A 13,910-nucleotide genomic window follows, 5' to 3' on the forward strand; every position below is an offset into this window, starting at 1 on the left:
CGGACTGTCCGCCACGTGCTTCTGGCACGTCTGAGAGGTGGTTCCAACATGCCCGGCAGGTCATTTCGGAGAGTCGTCCAAGTGGTTCTGGCGTAGCCCGCAGGTGATTTTGGCGTGTCCGGCAGGTGGTTCCGCCGTGCTCGGCAGGTGGTTCAGGCATGGCCGTCACGTGGTTCCAGTCTGTCCAGGACGAGTTTCCAGCTTCTCCGGCAGGTGGTTCTGGTACGTCTGAGAGGTGGTTCCGCCATGGCTGGCAGGTGATCCCGGACTGTCCCCCAGGTGGTTCTGGCATAGCCAGCAGTTGATATTGGCCTGTCCGGCAGGTGGTTCCAGCGAGTCGAACAGGTGGCTCCGGCGTTCTTGGCAGGTGGTTCCGGTCTGTCCGGTAGGTGTTTCCGGCGTGTCTGGCACGTGCTTCCGGCACGTCTGAGAGTTGGTTCCGGCATGCGCGGCAGGTGATTCCGTAGTGTCCGCCAGGTGGTTCTGGCATACCCGGCAGGTGATTTTGGCGTGTCCGGCAGGTGTTTCTGGCGAGTCGAGCAGGTGGCTCCGGCATGCTCGGCAGGTGCTTCCGGCGTCTCCGGCACGTGGTTCTGGTGTGTCTGAGAGCTGGTTCCGGCATGTCCGGCAGATGATTCCGGAGTGTCCGCCAAGTGGTTCTGGCATACCCAGCAGGTGATTTTGGCGTGTCAGTGATGTGGTACCGGTGAGTCGAGCAGGTGGTTCCGGCGTGCTCAGCAGGTGGTTCAGGCGGTTCTGGCAGGTGGTATCCGTCTGTTCGGGGTGTGGTTCCAGCATCTCATGAACACGTTTCTGGCACGTCTGAGATGTGGTTCCAGCCGGCCCGACAGGTGTTTCCGCAGTGTCCGCCAAGCGGTTCTGGCGTAGTTGGCAGGTGATTTTGGCATGACTGGCAGGTGGTTCCAGCAAGCCTGGCAGGTGATTCCAAAGTGTTCACCAACTGGTTGTGGCGTAGCCGGCAGGTGATTTTTGCGTGATCGGCAGGTGGTTCTGGCGAGTCGAGCAGGTGGTTCCGGCGTGCTCGGCTGGTGCTTCCGGGGTCATTGGCACGGGGTTCTGGCATGTCTGAGAGGTGGTTCCTGCATGCCCGGCAAGTGATTCCGGAGTGTTCGCCAAGTGGTTCTGGCATAGTCGGCAGGAGATTTTGGCATGTCCGGCAGGTGGTTCAGGCGAGTTGAGCAGGTGGTTCCAACGTGCTTGGCAGGTGCTTCCGGCGTCTCCGGCACGTGTTTCTGGCACATCTGACAGGTGGTTCCGGCATGCCAGAAAGGTGATTCCGGTCTGTCCGGTAGGTGGTTCCTGCCTGCACGGCATGCGGTTCTGGTACGTCTCAGAGGTGGTTGCGCATGCCCAACAGGTGATTCCGGACTGTCCGCCACATGGTTCTGGCACGTCTGAGAGGTGGTTCCGGCATGCCCGGCACGTCATCCCAGAGAGTCCTCCAAGTGGTTGTGGCATAACACGCAGGTGATTTTGGCGTGTCTGGCAGGTTGTTCCGTTGTGCTTGGCAGGTGGTTCTGGCTTGGCCGGCAGCTGGTTCCAGACTGTCCAGGACGTGTTTCCAGCTTCTCCGGCAGGTGGTTCTGGTACGTCTGAGAGGTGGTTCCGCCATGGCTGGCAGGTGATTCCGGACCGTCCCCCAGGTGGTTCTGGCATAGCCAGCAGTTAATATTGGCCTGTCCGGCAGGTGGTTCCAGCGAGTCGAACAGGTGGCTCCGGCGTGCTCGGCAGGTGGTTCCGGTCTGTCCGGTAGGTGATTCCGGCGTGTCCGGCACGTGCTTCCGGCACGTCTGAGAGGTGGTTCCGGCATGCGCGACAGGTGATTTCGGAGTGTCCGCCAGGTGGTTCTGGAGTACACGGCAGGTGATTTTGGCGTGTCCGGCAGGTGTTTCTGGCGAGTCGAGCAGGTGGCTCCGGCATGCTCGGCAGGTGCTTCCGGCGTCTCCGGCACGTGGTTCTGGTGTGTCTGAGAGCTGGTTCCGGCATGTCCGGCAGATGATTCCGGAGTGTCCGCCAAGTGGTTCTGGCATACCCAGCAGGTGATTTTGGCGTGTCAGTGATGTGGTACCGGTGAGTCGAGCAGGTGGTTCCGGCGTGCTCAGCAGGTGGTTCAGGCGGTTCTGGCAGGTGGTATCCGTCTGTTCGGGGTGTGGTTCCAGCATCTCATGAACACGTTTCTGGCACGTCTGAGATGTGGTTCCAGCCGGCCCGACAGGTGTTTCCGCAGTGTCCGCCAAGCGGTTCTGGCGTAGTTGGCAGGTGATTTTGTCATGACTGGCAGGTGGTTCCAGCAAGCCTGGCAGGTGATTCCAAAGTGTTCACCAACTGGTTGTGGCGTAGCCGGCAGGTGATTTTTGCGTGATCGGCAGGTGGTTCTGGCGAGTCGAGCAGGTGGTTCCGGCGTGCTCGGCTGGTGCTTCCGGGGTCATTGGCACGGGGTTCTGGCATGTCTGAGAGGTGGTTCCTGCATGCCCGGCAAGTGATTCCGGAGTGTTCGCCAAGTGGTTCTGGCATAGTCGGCAGGTGATTTTGGCATGTCCGGCAGGTGGTTCAGGCGAGTTGAGCAGGTGGTTCCAACGTGCTTGGCAGGTGCTTCCGGCGTCTCCGGCACGTGTTTCTGGCACATCTGACAGGTGGTTCCGGCATGCCCGAAAGGTGATTCCGGTCTGTCCGGTAGGTGGTTCCTGCCTGCACGGCATGTGGTTCTGGTACGTCTCAGAGGTGGTTGCGTATGCCCAACAGGTGATTCCGGACTGTCCGCCACGTGCTTCTGGCACGTCTGAGAGCTGGTTCCGGCATGTCCGGCAGATGATTCCGGAGTGTGCGCCAAGTGGTTCTGGCATACCCGGCTGGTGATTTGGGCATGTCAGGTAGGTGGTTCCGGCGAGTCGAGCAGGTGGCTCGGGCGTGCTCGGCAGGTTGTTCAGACGGGTCTGGCAGGTGTTTTCCGTCTGTTCGGGGTGTGGTTCCAGCATCTCATGCACATGGTTCTGGCACGTCTGAGATGTGGTTCCGGGCGGCCCGACAGGTGTTTCCACAGTGTCCGCCAAGTGGTACTGGCGTAGTTGGCAGCTGATTTTGGCATGACCGGCAGGTGGTTCCAGCAAGCCCGGCAGGTGATTCCGAAGTGTTCCCCAACTGGTTGTGGCGTAGCCGGCAGGTGATTTTTGTGTGTCCGGCAGGTGGTTCTGGCGAGTCGAGCAGGTGGTTCCGGCGTGCTCGGCAGGTGCTTCCGGGGTCATTGGCACGTGGTTCTGGCATATCTGAGAGGTGGTTCCGGCATGCACGGCAGGTGATTCCGGAGTGTTCGCCAAGTGTTTCCGGCGTAGCCGGCAGGTGATTTTGCATGTCCAGGGGTCGTTCCGGCGGGTCGAGCCGGTGGTTCCGGCGTGTCCGGCAGGTGGTTCCGGTCTGTCCGGCAGGTGGTTCTGTGGTGTCCGGCACGAGGTTCAGTCTGAGAGGCTGTGCCGGCATGCCCCTCACGTGATTCCGGCTTGTCCCCGAAGTGGTGCTGGTGTAGCGGGCAGGTGATTTTGGCGTGTCCGGCAGGTGGTTCAGGCGAGTTGAGCAGGTGGTTGCGACGTGCTCGGCAGGTGCTTCCGGCATCTCCGGCACGTGTTTCTGGCACATCTGACTGGTGGTTCCGGCATGCCCAAAAGTTGATTCCGGTCTGTCCGGTAGGTGGTTCCGGCGTGCACGGCACGTGGTTCTGGTACGTGTCAGAGGTGGTTGCGTATGCCCAACAGGTGATTCCGGACTGTCCGCCACGTGCTTCTGGCACGTCTGAGAGGTGGTTCCAACATGCCCGGCAGGTCATTTCGGAGAGTCGTCCAAGTGGTTCTGGCGTAGCCCGCAGGTGATTTTGGCGTGTCCGGCAGGTGGTTCCGCCGTGCTCGGCAGGTGGTTCAGGCATGGCCGTCACGTGGTTCCAGTCTGTCCAGGACGAGTTTCCAGCTTCTCCGGCAGGTGGTTCTGGTACGTCTGAGAGGTGGTTCCGCCATGGCTGGCAGGTGATCCCGGACTGTCCCCCAGGTGGTTCTGGCATAGCCAGCAGTTGATATTGGCCTGTCCGGCAGGTGGTTCCAGCGAGTCGAACAGGTGGCTCCGGCGTTCTTGGCAGGTGGTTCCGGTCTGTCCGGTAGGTGTTTCCGGCGTGTCTGGCACGTGCTTCCGGCACGTCTGAGAGTTGGTTCCGGCATGCGCGGCAGGTGATTCCGTAGTGTCCGCCAGGTGGTTCTGGCATACCCGGCAGGTGATTTTGGCGTGTCCGGCAGGTGTTTCTGGCGAGTCGAGCAGGTGGCTCCGGCATGCTCGGCAGGTGCTTCCGGCGTCTCCGGCACGTGGTTCTGGTGTGTCTGAGAGCTGGTTCCGGCATGTCCGGCAGATGATTCCGGAGTGTCCGCCAAGTGGTTCTGGCATACGCGGCTGGTGATTTGGGCATGTCAGGTAGGTGGTCCCGGCGAGTCGAGCAGGTGGCTCCGGCGTGCTCGGCAGGTTGTTCAGACGGGTCTGGCAGGTGTTTTCCGTCTGTTCGGGGTGTGGTTCCAGCATCTCATGCACATGGTTCTGGCACGTCTGAGATCTGGTTCCGGCCGGCCCGACAGGTGTTTCCACAGTGTCCGCCAAGTGGTACTGGCGTAGTTGGCAGCTGATTTTGGCATGACCGGCAGGTGGTTCCAGCAAGCCCGGCAGGTGATTCCGAAGTGTTCCCCAACTGGTTGTGGCGTAGCCGGCAGGTGATTTTTGCGTGTCCGGCAGGTGGTTCTGGCGAGTCGAGCAGGTGGTTCCGGCGTGCTCGGCAGGTGCTTCCGGGGTCATTGGCACGTGGTTCTGGCATATCTGAGAGGTGGTTCCGGCATGCACGGCAGGTGATTCCGGAGTGTTCGCCAAGTGTTTCCGGCGTAGCCGGCAGGTGATTTTGCATGTCCAGGGGTCGTTCCGGCGGGTCGAGCCGGTGGTTCCGGCGTGTCCGGCAGGTGGTTCCGGTCTGTCCGGCAGGTGGTTCTGTGGTGTCCGGCACGAGGTTCAGTCTGAGAGGCTGTGCCGGCATGCCCCTCACGTGATTCCGGCTTGTCCCCGAAGTGGTGCTGGTGTAGCGGGCAGGTGATTTTGGCGTGTCCGGCAGGTGGTTCAGGCGAGTTGAGCAGGTGGTTGCGACGTGCTCGGCAGGTGCTTCCGGCATCTCCGGCACGTGTTTCTGGCACATCTGACTGGTGGTTCCGGCATGCCCAAAAGTTGATTCCGGTCTGTCCGGTAGGTGGTTCCGGCGTGCACGGCACGTGGTTCTGGTACGTGTCAGAGGTGGTTGCGTATGCCCAACAGGTGATTCCGGACTGTCCGCCACGTGCTTCTGGCACGTCTGAGAGGTGGTTCCAACATGCCCGGCAGGTCATTTCGGAGAGTCGTCCAAGTGGTTCTGGCGTAGCCCGCAGGTGATTTTGGCGTGTCCGGCAGGTGGTTCCGCCGTGCTCGGCAGGTGGTTCAGGCATGGCCGTCACGTGGTTCCAGTCTGTCCAGGACGAGTTTCCAGCTTCTCCGGCAGGTGGTTCTGGTACGTCTGAGAGGTGGTTCCGCCATGGCTGGCAGGTGATCCCGGACTGTCCCCCAGGTGGTTCTGGCATAGCCAGCAGTTGATATTGGCCTGTCCGGCAGGTGGTTCCAGCGAGTCGAACAGGTGGCTCCGGCGTTCTTGGCAGGTGGTTCCGGTCTGTCCGGTAGGTGTTTCCGGCGTGTCTGGCACGTGCTTCCGGCACGTCTGAGAGTTGGTTCCGGCATGCGCGGCAGGTGATTCCGTAGTGTCCGCCAGGTGGTTCTGGCATACCCGGCAGGTGATTTTGGCGTGTCCGGCAGGTGTTTCTGGCGAGTCGAGCAGGTGGCTCCGGCATGCTCGGCAGGTGCTTCCGGCGTCTCCGGCACGTGGTTCTGGTGTGTCTGAGAGCTGGTTCCGGCATGTCCGGCAGATGATTCCGGAGTGTCCGCCAAGTGGTTCTGGCATACGCGGCTGGTGATTTGGGCATGTCAGGTAGGTGGTCCCGGCGAGTCGAGCAGGTGGCTCCGGCGTGCTCGGCAGGTTGTTCAGACGGGTCTGGCAGGTGTTTTCCGTCTGTTCGGGGTGTGGTTCCAGCATCTCATGCACATGGTTCTGGCACGTCTGAGATGTGGTTCCGGCCGGCCCGACAGGTGTTTCCACAGTGTCCGCCAAGTGGTACTGGCGTAGTTGGCAGGTGATTTTGGCATGACCGGCAGGTGGTTCCAGCAAGCCCGGCAGGTGATTCCGAAGTGTTCCCCAACTGGTTGTGGCGTAGCCGGCAGGTGATTTTTGCGTGTCCGGCAGGTGGTTCTGGCGAGTCGAGCAGGTGGTTCCGGCGTGCTCGGCAGGTGCTTCCGGGGTCATTGGCACGTGGTTCTGGCATATCTGAGAGGTGGTTCCGGCATGCCCGGCAGGTGATTCCGGAGTGTTCGCCAAGTGTTTCCGGCGTGGCCGGCAGGTGATTTTGCATGTCCAGCGGTCGTTCCGGCGGGTCGAGCCGGTGGTTCCGGCGTGTCCGGCCGGTGGTTCCGGTCTGTCCGGCAGGTGGTTCTGTGGTGTCCGGCACGAGGTTCAGTCTGAGAGGCTGTGCCGGCATGCCCCTCACGTGATTCCGGCTTGTCCCCGAAGTGGTGCTGGTGTAGCGGGCAGGTGATTTTGGCGTGTCCGGCAGGTGGTTCAGGCGAGTTGAGCAGGTGGTTGCGACGTGCTCGGCAGGTGCATCCGGCGTCTACGGCACTTGTTTCTGGCACATCTGACTGGTGGTTCCGGCATGCCCAAAAGCTGATTCCGGTCTGTCCGGTAGGTGGTTCCTGCGTGCACGGCACGTGGTTCTGGTACGTCTCAGAGGTGGTTGCGTATGCCCAACAGGTGATTCCGGACTGTCCGCCACGTGCTTCTGGCACGTCTGAGAGGTGGTTCCAACATGCCCGGCAGGTCATTTCGGAGAGTCGTCCAAGTGGTTCTGGCGTAGCCCGCAGGTGATTTTGGCGTGTCCGGCAGGTGGTTCCGCCGTGCTCGGCAGGTGGTTCAGGCATGGCCGTCACGTGGTTCCAGTCTGTCCAGGACGTGTTTCCAGCTTCTCCGGCAGGTGGTTCTGGTACGTCTGAGAGGTGGTTCCGCCATGGCTGGCAGGTGATCCCGGACTGAACCCCAGGTGGTTCTGGCATAGCCAGCAGTTGATATTGGCCTGTCCGGCAGGTGGTTCCAGCGGGTCGAACAGGTGGCTCCGGCGTTCTTGGCAGGTGGTTCCGGTCTGTCCGGTAGGTGTTTCCGGCGTGTCTGGCACGTGCTTCCGGCACGTCTGAGAGGTGGTTCCGGCATGCGCGGCAGGTGATTCCGTAGTGTCCGCCAGGTGGTTCTGGCATACCCGGCAGGTGATTTTGGCGTGTCCGGCAGGTGTTTCTGGCGAGTCGAGCAGGTGGCTCCGGCATGCTCGGCAGGTGCTTCCGGCGTCTCCGGCACTTGGTTCTGGTGTGTCTGAGAGCTGGTTCCGGCATGTCCGGCAGATGATTCCGGAGTGTCCGCCAAGTGGTTCTGGCATACCCAGCAGGTGATTTTGGCGTGTCAGGGAGGTGGTACCGGTGAGTCGAGCAGGTGGTTCCGGCGTGCTCAGCAGGTGGTTCAGGCGGTTCTGGCAGGTGGTATCCGTCTGTTCGGGGTGTGGTTCCAGCATCTCAAGAACACGTTTCTGGCACGTCTGATATGTGGTTCCAGCCGGCCCGACAGGTGTTTCCGCAGTGTCCGCCAAGCGGTTCTGGCGTAGTTGGCAGGTGATTTTGGCATGACTGGCAGGTGGTTCCAGCAAGCCTGGCAGGTGATTCCAAAGTGTTCACCAACTGGTTGTGGCGTAGCCGGCAGGTGATTTTGGCGTGGCCCGCAGGTGATTCAGGCGAGTTGAGCAGGTGGCTGTGACGTGCTCGGCAGGTGCTTCCGGCGTCTCCGGCACGTGTTTCTGGCACATCTGACAGGTGGTTCCGGCATGCCCGAAAGGTGATTCCGGTCTGTCCGGTAGGTGGTTCCAGCCTGCACGGCATGTGGTTCTGGTACGTCTCAGAGGTGGTTGCGCATGCCCAACAGGTGATTCCGGACTGTCCGCCACATGGTTCTGGCACGTCTGAGAGGTGGTTCCGGCATGCCCGGCAGGTCATCCCAGAGAGTCCTCCAAGTGGTTCTGGCATAACACGCAGGTGATTTTGGCGTGTCTGGCAGGTTGTTCCGTTGTGCTTGGCAGGTGGTTCAGGCTTGGCCGGCAGGTGGTTCCAGACTGTCCAGGACGTGTTTCCAGCTTCTCCGGCAGGTGGTTCTGGTACGTCTGAGAGGTGGTTCCGCCATGGCTGGCAGCCGATTCCGGACCGTCCCCCAGGTGGTTCTGGCATAACCAGCAGTTGATATTGGCCTGTCCGGCAGGTGGTTCCAGCGAGTTGAACAGGTGGCTCCGGCGTGCTAGGCAGGTGGTTCCGATCTGTCTGGTAGGTGATTCCGGCGTGTCCGGCACGTGCTTCCGGCACGTCTGAGAGGTGGTTCCGGCATGCGCGACAGGTGGTTTCGGAGTGTCCGCCAGGTGGTTCTGGCGTACCCGGCAGGTGATTTTGGCGTGTCCGGCAGGTGTTTCTGGCGAGTCGAGCAGGTGGCTCCGGCATGCTCGGCAGGTGCTTCCGGCGTCTCCGGCACGTGGTTCTGGTGTGTCTGAGAGCTGGTTCCGGCATGTCCGACAGATGATTCCGGAGTGTCCGCCAAGTGGTTCTGGCATACCCGGCTGGTGATTTGGGCATGTCAGGTAGGTGGTTCCGGCGAGTCGAGCAGGTGGCTCCGGCATGCCCGGCAGGTTGTTCAGACGGGTCTGGCAGGTGTTTTCCGTCCGTTCGGGGTGTGGTTCCAGCATCTCATGCACATGGTTCTGGCACGTCTGAGATGTGGTTCCGGCCGCCCCGACAGGTGTTTCCACAGTGTCCGCCAAGTGGTACTGGCGTAGTTGGCAGGTGATTTTGGCATGACCGGCAGGTGGTTCCAGCAAGCCCGGCAGGTGATTCCGAAGTGTTCCCCAACTGGTTGTGGCGTAGCCGGCAGGTGATTTTTGCGTGTCCGGCAGGTGGTTCTGGCGAGTCGAGCAGGTGGTTCTGGCGTGCTCGGCAGGTGCTTCCGGGGTCATTGGCACGTGGTTCTGGCATATCTGAGAGGTGGTTCCGGCATGCCCGGCAGGTGATTCCGGAGTGTTCGCCAAGTGTTTCCGGCGTAGCCGGCAGGTGATTTTGCATGTCCAGGGGTCATTCCGGCGGGTCGAGCCGGTGGTTCCGGCGTGTCCGGCAGGTGGTTCCGGTCTGTCCGGCAGGTGGTTCTGTGGTGTCCGGCACGAGGTTCAGTCTGAGAGGCTGTGCCGGCATGCCCCACACGTGATTCCGGCTTGTCCCCGAAGTGGTGCTGGTGTAGCGGGCAGGTGATTTTGGCGTGTCCGGCAGGTGGTTCAGGCGAGTTGAGCAGGTGGTTGCGACGTGCTCGGCAGGTGCTTCCGGCGTCTCCGGCACTTGTTTCTGGCACATCTGACTGGTGGTTCCGGCATGCCCCAAAATTGATTCCGGTCTGTCCGGTAGGTGGTTCCGGCGTGCGCGGCACGTGGTTCTGGTACGTCTCAGAGGTGGTTGCGTATGCCCAACAGGTGATCCCGGACTGTCCGCCACGTGCTTCTGGCACGTCTGAGAGGTGGTTCCAACATGCCCGGCAGGTCATTTCGGAGAGTCGTCCAAGTGGTTCTGGCGTAGCCCGCAGGTGATTTTGGCGTGTCCGGCAGGTGGTTCCGCCGTGCTCGGCAGGTGGTTCAGGCATGGCCGTCACGTGGTTCCAGTCTGTCCAGGACGTGTTTCCAGCTTCTCCGGCAGGTGGTTCTGGTACGTCTGAGAGGTGGTTCCGCCATGGCTGGCAGGTGATCCCGGACTGTCCCCAAGGTGGTTCGGGCATAGCCAGCAGTTGATATTGGCCTGTCCGGCAGGTGGTTCCAGCGAGTCGAACAGGTGGCTCCGGCGTTCTTGGCAGGTAGTTCCGGTCTGTCCGGTAGGTGTTTCCGGCGTGTCTGGCACGTGCTTCCGGCACGTCTGAGAGGTGGTTCCGGCATGCGCGGCAGGTGATTCCGTAGTGTCCGCCAGGTGGTTCTGGCATACCCGGCAGGTGATTTTGGCGTGTCCGGCAGGTGTTTCAGGCGAGTCGAGCAGGTGGCTCCGGCATGCTCGGCAGGTGCTTCCGGCGTCTCCGGCACTTGGTTCTGGTGTGTCTGAGAGCTGGTTCCGGCATGTCCGGCAGATGATTCCGGAGTGTCCGCCAAGTGGTTCTGGCATACCCAGCAGGTGATTTTGGCGTGTCAGGGAGGTGGTACCGGTGAGTCGAGCAGGTGGTTCTGGCGTGCTCAGCAGGTGGTTCAGGCGGTTCTGGCAGGTGGTATCCGTCTGTTCGGGGTGTGGTTCCAGCATCTCATGAACACGTTTCTGGCACGTCTGAGATGTGGTTCCAGCCGGCCCGACAGGTGTTTCCGCAGTGTCCGCCAAGCGTTTCTGGCGTAGTTGGCAGGTGATTTTGGCATGACTGGCAGGTGGTTCCAGCAAGCCTGGCAGGTGATTCCAAAGTGTTCACCAACTGGTTGTGGCGTAGCCGGCAGGTGATTTTTGCGTGATCGGCAGGTGGTTCTGGCGAGTCGAGCAGGTGGTTCCGGCGTGCTCGGCTGGTGCTTCCGGGGTCATTGGCACGGGGTTCTGGCATGTCTGAGAGGTGGTTCCTGCATGCCCGGCAAGTGATTCCGGAGTGTTCGCCAAGTGGTTCTGGCATAGTCGGCAGGTGATTTTGGCATGTCCGGCAGGTGGTTCAGGCGAGTTGAGCAGGTGGTTCCAACGTGCTTGGCAGGTGCTTCCGGCGTCTCCGGCACGTGTTTCTGGCACATCTGACAGGTGGTTCCGGCATGCCCGAAAGGTGATTCCGGTCTGTCCGGTAGGTGGTTCCAGCCTGCACGGCATGTGGTTCTGGTACGTCTCAGAGGTGGTTGAGCATGCCCAACAGGTGATTGCGGACTGTGCGCCACATGGTTCTGGCACGTCTGAGAGGTGGTTCCGGCATGCACGGCAGGTCATCCCAGAGAGTCCTCCAAGTGGTTCTGGCATAACACGCAGGTGATTTTGGCGTGTCTGGCAGGTTGTTCCGTTGTGCTTGGCAGGTGGTTCAGGCTTGGCCGGCAGGTGGTTCCAGACTGACCAGGACGTGTTTCCAGCTTCTCCGGCAGGTGGTTCTGGTACGTCTGAGAGGTGGTTCCGCCATGGCTGGCAGCCGATTCCGGACCGTCCCCCAGGTGGTTCTGGCATAACCAGCAGTTGATATTGGCCTGTCCGGCAGGTGGTTCCAGCGAGTTGAACACGTGGCTCCGGCGTGCTAGGCAGGTGGTTCCGATCTGTCCGGTAGGTGTTTCCGGCGTGTCCGGCACGTGCTTCCGGCACGTCTGAGAGGTGGTTCCGGCATGCGCGACAGGTGGTTTCGGAGTGTCCGCCAGGTGGTTCTGGCGTACCCGGCAGGTGATTTTGGCGTGTCCGGCAGGTGTTTCTGGCGAGTCGAGCAGGTGGCTCCGGCATGCTCGGCAGGTGCTTCCGGCGTCTCCGGCACGTGGTTCTGGTGTGTCTGAGAGCTGGTTCCGGCATGTCCGGCAGATGATTCCGGAGTGTCCGCCAAGTGGTTCTGGCATACCCGGCTGGTGATTTGGGCATGTCAGGTAGGTGATTCCGGCGAGTCGAGCAGGTGGCTCCGGCGTGCTCGGCAGGTTGTTCAGACGGGTCTGGCAGGTGTTTTCCGTCTGTTCGGGGTGTGGTTCCAGCATCTCATGCACATGGTTCTGGCACGTCTGAGATGTCTGAGATGTGGTTCCGGCCGGCCCGACAGGTGTTTCCACAGTGTCCGCCAAGTGGTACTGGCGTAGTTGGCAGGTGATTTTGGCATGACCGGCAGGGGGTTCCAGCAAGCCCGGCAGGTGATTCCGAAGTGTTCCCCCACCGGTTGTGGCGTAGCCGGCAGGTGATTTTTGCGTGTCCGGCAGGTGGTTCTGGCGAGTCGAGCAGGTGGTTCCGGCGTGCTCGGCAGGTGATTCCGGGGTCATTGGCACGTGGTTCTGGCATATCTGAGAGGTGGTTCCGGCATGCCCGGCAGGTGATTCCGGAGTGTTTGCCAAGAGTTTCCGGCGTAGCCGGCAGGTGATTTTGCATGTCCAGCGGTCGTTCCGGCGGGTCGAGCCGGTGGTTCCGGCGTGTGCGGCAGGTGGTTCCGGTCTGTCCGGCAGGTGGTTCTGTGGTGTCCGGCACGAGGTTCAGTCTGAGAGGCTGTGCCGGCATGCCCCTCACGTGATTCCGGCTTGTCCCCGAAGTGGTGCTGGTGTAGCGGGCAGGTGATTTTGGCGTGTCCGGCAGGTGGTTCAGGCGAGTTGAGCAGGTGGTTGCGACGTGCTCGGCAGGTGCTTCCGGCGTCTCCGGCACGTGTTTCTGGCACATCTGACTGGTGGTTCCGGCATGCCCAAAAGTTGATTCCGGTCTGTCCGGTAGGTGGTTCCGGCGTGCACGGCACGTGGTTCTGGTCCGTGTCAGAGGTGGTTGCGTATGCCCAACAGGTGATTCCGGACTGTCCGACACGTGCTTCTGGCACGTCTGAGAGGTGGTTCCAACATGCCCGGCAGGTCATTTCGGAGAGTCGTCCAAGTGGTTCTGGCGTAGCCCGCAGGTGATTTTGGCGTGTCCGGCAGGTGGTTCCGCCGTGCTCGGCAGGTGGTTCAGGCATGGCCGTCACGTGGTTCCAGTCTGTCCAGGACGTGTTTCCAGCTTCTCCGGCAGGTGGTTCTGGTACGTCTGAGAGGTGGTTCCGCCATGGCTGGCAGGTGATGCTCGACTGTCCCCCAGGTGGTTCTGGCATAGCCAGCAGTTGATATTGGCCTGTCCGGCAGGTGGTTCCAGCGAGTCGAACAGGTGCCTCCGGCGTTCTTGGCAGGTGGTTCCGGTCTGTCGGCTAGGTGTTTCCGGCGTGTCTGGCACGTGCTTCCGGCACGTCTGAGAGGTGGTTCCGGCATGCGCGGCAGGTGATTCCGTAGTGTCCGCCAGGTGGTTCTGGCATACCCGGAAGGTGATTTTGGCGTGTCCGGCAGGTGTTTCTGGCGAGTCGAGCAGGTGGCTCCGGCATGCTTGGCAGGTGCTTCCGGCGCCTCCGGCACTTGGTTCTGGTGTGTCTGAGAGCTGGTTCAGGCATGTCCGGCAGATGATTCCGGAGTGTCCGCCAAGTGGTTCTGGCATACCCGGCTAGTGATTTTGGGGTGTCAGGGAGGTGGTACTGGTGAGTCGAGCAGGTGGTTCCGGCGTGCTCGGCAGGTGGTTCAGGCGGTTCTGGCAGGTGGTATCCGTCTGTTCGGGGTGTGGTTCCAGCATCTCATGAACACGTTTCTGGCACGTCTGAGATGTGGTTCCAGACGGCCCGACAGGTGTTTCCGCAGTGTCCGCCAAGCGGTTCTGGCGTAGTTGGCAGGTGATTTTGGCATGACTGGCAGGTGGTTCCAGCAAGCCTGGCAGGTGATTCCAAAGTGTTCACCAACTGGTTGTGGCGTAGCCGGCAGGTGATTTTTGCGTGATCGGCAGGTGGTTCTGGCGAGTCGAGCAGGTGGTTCCGACGTGCTCGGCTGGTGCTTCCGGGGTCATTGGCACGGGGTTCTGGCATGTCTGAGAGGTGGTTCCTGCATGCCCGGCAAGTGATCCCGGAGTGTTCGCCAAGTGGTTCTGGCATAGTCGGCAGGTGATTTTGGCATGTCCGGCAGGTGGTTCAGGCGAGTTGAGCAGGTGGTTCCAACGTGCTTGGCAGGTGC

The sequence above is a fragment of the Equus caballus genome, chromosome 17 (genome assembly GCF_041296265.1).
Source record: "Equus caballus isolate H_3958 breed thoroughbred chromosome 17, TB-T2T, whole genome shotgun sequence".
Lineage (NCBI taxonomy): Eukaryota > Metazoa > Chordata > Mammalia > Perissodactyla > Equidae > Equus > Equus caballus.